The following is a 6,000-nucleotide window of genomic DNA, read 5'->3' on the forward strand; positions in this document are numbered from 1 at the left end:
GACCACCAGTGGTCCGCAGACCACCGGTTGGCGACTGCTGATCTAGACCAGCCAGACACTAACTGCAAACGGTGTTAGGTTTTCCTCTGGCCACTCAGTGTTTTTCTTTTTTTAAAAAAAAAAAAAATATATATATATATATTATTTCAGAGAGGAAGGGAGAGAGACAAAAACATCAATGATGAGAGAGAATTATTGATCGGCTGCCTCCTGCATACTCCACACTGGGAATCAAGCCCACATCCTGGGCATGTGCTCTGACCAGGAATGGAACCGTGACCTCCTAGTTCATAGGTTGATGCTCAACCACTGAGCAACACCAGCTGGGCAGGGTTTTTCTTAAGGTCACTATATGAGAAGCCATTATTGGAGAGGGTGTGGGAGGAGGGGGGAGTCCCAGGTAGGAGTAGGGGTCAGCAGGCAGCCCCCAGTCCCAGATAACAAGCTGCTCTCCAGGAACACGTGTTAGGAAAAGTGCTTGATCAGAGAGTCAACTTGTGGGCTGAGTAGGAACACTAAGTGGTTTTGTCTGTCACCTCCTCCACCCCCACTGGAATTCAGCCATAATCTGATGGAAACACTTTGCCCACTTTCAGGAGAATTTTCCACTATCAGTGAGGCTGTTTTCATACTTAGGCTATCACCAAAGGCTTTCAGAGCCGCGATAGGCTCTCCCCTGGAGGCATGTACATCTCAAGGGCAGGAGGATGTGGGGCCAAAAGCCACTCTGCAGAATGTTCTGTTAATCGAGGTTTTCATTCACGGCGAATTACAGCCCCCGTTTTCCAAGCACCGACTCTGTGCACGCCGCCACTCCCATAGCACCTCTTTGTTCGTCCCACGTGGCAGTTGGGAAAACAGAAGGGCCACAGGACAAATCATCCAGATCAGCCCACGTGGTTCCAAAGTCCATGCTCGAGCCCCTACTCATGCTGTGCTCAGGTCACTGTGAAGGGGACCAACCAGCCTTCACAAGCAGCCGTGTTAGAAAGGGTTAAATGTGTCAATGCAGGAGTCGGAATCCTGGCTCCACGGCTTTGTAGCTGGATGCTTTGGGGCAAGTTCTTTAGCCTCATTGGGCCTCAATTTCCTCATCTGTAAAAATGGGCCTATGCCAAAACCGGTTTGGCTCAGTGGATAGAGCGTCGGCCTGCGGACTCAAGGGTCCCAGGTTCGATTCCGGTCGGGGGCATGTGCCTTGGTTGCGGGCACATCCCCAGTGGGGGGTGTGCAGGAGGCAGCTGATTGATGTTTCTCTCTCATCGATGTTTCTGACTCTCTATCCCTCTCTCTTCCTCTCTGTAGAAAATCAATAAAATATATTTTTAAAAAAATGGGCCTAATACTCGTACCTACCTCTGAGGAGGTTATAGGGAGGGTTGAGAGGGTCTGACCCACCAAGGATGTTCCATAAATGATCATTATTAATATTATCATATCATCCCAAATGGAATCACTGTTATGAATTTGCTTCCACCTGGGGTCGCCTAGGTGTGCATGTGTCTGTGTGTACACAATATATTGATGGAGAAAAACAGTGGCCACCATTCATTGAGTACCTCCTAGGGGTCATGCAGCAGCCTAGGTGCTATAGAGGCATGACCTTATGTTTTACATAAATGACTTTATTCCTTGTAGCCGCCCTCTGAGGTAGGTAATATTATAATCCTCCTCTTCAGATGAAGAAAATGCAGCTCAGAGAGGGTTAAGTGACTCATTTAAGGTCACACACCTAACAAACGATGGAGCTGAACTTTGGTTTCAGCCCTGACTCAGAACCGGCGCTTCTAACTACTAGAACACAGTGTCTCTCTGAAGTAATGAACTTAAAAAATTCTCAAAGTTGCTACCTTCGAGGGTGTGATCTCTTAAAGAAATCGCTTTGAAAGGTGCCAACTTATCCCATCAATGCTGCCATTGTTCTGACGCATTGGCCCTCAGAACCATCCACAGCCCTCAGGAGAAGACTAGTCTCATTCAGTTATATCAGCCTCATCCTTTAATCTAAGGCGGCATCACTGCACTCGATCATCCACCTTATTCCCCAGACTTTGATCTAAATGTATTTTGCCTGTTGTTAAAAATCAAATCCACCTTTAAAGAATAAATATTGGCCCCATCAAGATACTCCAAAGAATGCACTTAAGTGTCTAAAAAAAAAAAAAAAAAAAAAAAGTGACCCAGAGTGTTTTTAACAGTACCTTTGGAATAAGTGGTTCATCTTCCAAGGAGGCGGCTTTGAAGGGGAGACTCATGTGGGATGCATAAGCTCTGGTATGTTTATTTAAAACATACCTTCGATGTCCTCATATATATTCACAAGTAACTTGTCTGGAAGCTCCAGACACTCAACTCAGCTAAGACAAGGGAAAGTGATCAGGTCACCGAGCCCTTTTCAATCGTGTCTTGTCCAGACTTTTAAACATTTATTACGTGGATTATAAACATAAGTGAACGTGTCCTTTGAGGAAAGGGACACCCCCTGTCCCAGCACTTAAACAGAGACACCCCTACACACACACGCCTTGAACCAGCTCTCTGTTCTGCAAGGCTGAGCCCTAAACCAGAGTGCTGGGCTCTGAGAAGACAAATGAGAGTATTGGGTACAGCTGTTTTGATAGGAAGTCAGCACATTCTCTCATTCGTGGAGCTATCCTGAACTTAAACGCCTCCCAATTGCTAGAAACCTGGTGTTGCCTCTGATCCCGGCTAGTGCCGGACAACTTTTGATAAAATTTCTCCGTTTGGTTTTTACACGGCCTGCCATTTGATAATCAGTGTAGTGTCGGGCATGTGGGACCATCCTCCCATAGCCTTTCTCAATCTCCAACACGTGATGAGCCAGGGTGGCTAACTCGGCCCAATATTTCTGGGGTATGTCCTCAGAGTGACTTATATCCCATCTCATATTGATACAACAGACAAGAAGAACTATTTTGGTTTGGTGTTTCTCATATAGCAGACACTGCTAAACCCATCCAATCTGGGTTTAGCCATTGCCTCAGCCCCTAATGAAACCCCTCCTTTCCAAGTTCCTCGAAGCACGGCCCTTCCGCTTTTTGCAGTAGTCTGACTTTGATTGTGTCAAGCTCTGGCCCCTTTTAGTTTTGCCTCCACTGCTGCTCAGCTCCTGCCAAAGCTCCCCTTCCACCATCCCGTGCTTCCCAGATGTTCCCAATCCTAAAATAACCCAGATGACAAAATGTATACACATTGTAATTGTCCAAGTCAGTCCATCTTCACTTACTCTGGTCTGGTTCCCATTTGTCTTATCAGTTAAATAGTAAAACTTTGATTAGAATGGTAGGCAGAATAATGGCTCCTCGACAATGTTCACATCCTAAGCCAGGAAACCATGAATATGTTATATGACACAACTGAGAAGAATTAAAGTTGCAGATGGAATTGATGTTGCAGATGGAATCAATGTTGTAATCAGCTGACCTTGAAACGGGGAGTTTTTTCCTGGGTTATCCAGGTAGAGCTAATGCTATGGCAAGGTCCTTCAAAGTGTAAGAGAGGAGGTCAGAGTTATGCAATACAAAACTGGACCCACTATTGCTGGCTGTGAAGATGGAGGAGGGCCCTAGCCGGTTTGCCTCAGTGGATAGAGAGTCGGCCTGTGGACAGAAGGGTCCTGGGTTCGATTCTGGTCAAGGGCACGTACCTAGGTTGCAAGCTCCTCCCAGGCCCGGGCCCCGGTCAGGACACGTGCAGGAGGCAACCAGTCTACGTGTTTCTATCACATTGGCATTTTTTCTGTCTTTCCCTCTCTCTTCCACTCTCTGAAAATCAATGGGAAAATATCCTGGGCTGAAGATTTAAAAAAAAAAAAAAGGTGGAGGAGGAAGGCCATGAACTGAAGAGTGTGGGCAGCTTTTAGAAGCTAGAAAGGGCAAGGATACGGGCTCTCCCATCGGCCTCCAAAATGGGAGGCAGTCCTGGGAGACCTTGATTTTAGCCTAGTCAGACCTATTTCAGACATATGAACAATAGAATTTAAGATAATACATTTGTGTTGCCTCAAGCCACTGAATTTCTGATTATGTGATTTGTTACAGCAGCAAGAGGAAACTAAGCAGCTAGGACCTAAATAACCAGAAAATACGACTCACTGACATTTTTCCCACTTTTGAGAGAAGTAGCCAAATCTCAATAAAAACTTAAATAAACAATTTACTTTTTAAAAGATATGTTTTTATTGATTTTAGTGAGAGAGAAACATCAACTGGCTGCCTCCTACATACCCCTTACTGAGGATCAAGCCCAAAACCCAGGCATGTGCCCTGACGGGGAATCCAACCAGCAACCTGTCAGTACATGAGATGATGCTCAACCAACTGAGCCACACTGGCCAGGGCTCAACAATTTACTTTTAAGGGAGATTTTATATTGGGTCTCAGTCTCTTGAAACAGACTCTGATGGGTAAAAAAGTTGCAGGGGGACCGGGGGGAGTGGGGTGGGGCACAGGGTTATTGGGAAGAGCTTGGGGAACACACACCAGTAAGAGGTGAGGGGCTGGTCAAGGTCCTGTATCTGAGGCCTCAGCTGATTCTACAGGCAACTCGGGAGCTGGGACAGCCCCTCAACATTGCCCCAAATTGAGGCAATGGGGCTGGACTTTTGTATCCACAGCATCCATTCTGGAAGGAGCATAACCTTGGGCTGGGCAGTTCCTGATGACTGAGAGCAATGCTCGGCTAGAAACAGCAGCAGCTGATATTCCCAGCTCCTGGGACCAGGTGGGTTGGCCGGGAGGAGGGATCTGGGCAGGCACGATAGCATTCACACACTGCAAGCCATACTTCTGGGGCACGTCCTCAGAGTGATCTATATTCCATCTCATATTGGTACGACAGATAAGGACTGTTTTGGTTGGGTGTTTCTTCTATAGCAGACACTGCTATGCTTACGGACTCTACATTCACCATCCCGAATCCTAGCAGAGTAGCTCCTACCAGTTCCATTTTACAGATGTGGACACTGAGGCTCAGACGCCCAGGCTGGTGAGGCAGCTCGTCCCAGGCCACCCAGCTCATCAAGTGGCAGAGTGGGGTTTTGACATCAAAGCCATCTGAGCCGGCCCACTTAATCCCGTCCACCACCGAGCGCACAGAGAACAGAGCAAGTCCTCAGGGAGCGAATTAACGTCCACAAACATCCATCTGACACTGCACCATTCCCGGCCCCCAAAGAAAGATAAGATTCTGTTCGGCAAACTCCACTTCCTAAATAGGAAAAGGGGCCCGAGACCAGTTGATAAGCTATTAAACAAGGGTCGAAATGAAAAAGAACTTCTGGTGGCCCAGAGGGGTGAGCAGATCAAGGTTTGTACTACACGTTGTAAATCAAAGTTGATTACATTTTTGCTCCACATTGCACACGGCTAATGGAGTCACAAGCTGTGCGTAGGCCTCAGCGTCCCCTTTCCGAATGGAAGCCCCTGGGGGAGACGCATCAAGATGGTCCACCTTTCCGCGTCTGGCCCCGGGCGCAGGATGACACATCATAAATACCGTTTGCTGATTTCCTTCCCTCCCCGTCGGGCCCAGACCCCTCTCACGGCCTGTGAGGCGGTCTCACTGGCTGCAGCGCTCTCCCTGCGGGTGGGTTCAGCGAAGAGGATGCTCTGAGGAGGGCTGTAAGAGTCTCTTCTTTCCTAAGGGTTCTGGTGTCCCGTGATGGATGCTGTAAAATCGAGGACCAGCTGGGGTGTGCGTTAGCCGTGAGGGCCCATTAGCAGTGTCTGGTTCTGTGAAAACCTACATCATATCCTGGAAAGGAGAAGGTGGTCGCCCGAGTGCAAAAGCGAAAGCGTTTATTATAAATAACAGGAGGTGACCCTGGAGTAAACACAGCTGTGCCCTCCGTGTCTTGTCAGGGGTGCTCCCTCCGGATTAAAGAAGCCGTGCCTTATGGGGCCATGCCTTCGGCACGCACGCACAGAAGGCTGCCTTGCCCTCTGACCTCACTCACTGCGTGCAAGGACTCAGGCCCTG

This window comes from Cnephaeus nilssonii, assembly GCF_951640355.1.
Source record: "Cnephaeus nilssonii genome assembly, chromosome: 10".
Lineage (NCBI taxonomy): Eukaryota > Metazoa > Chordata > Mammalia > Chiroptera > Vespertilionidae > Cnephaeus > Cnephaeus nilssonii.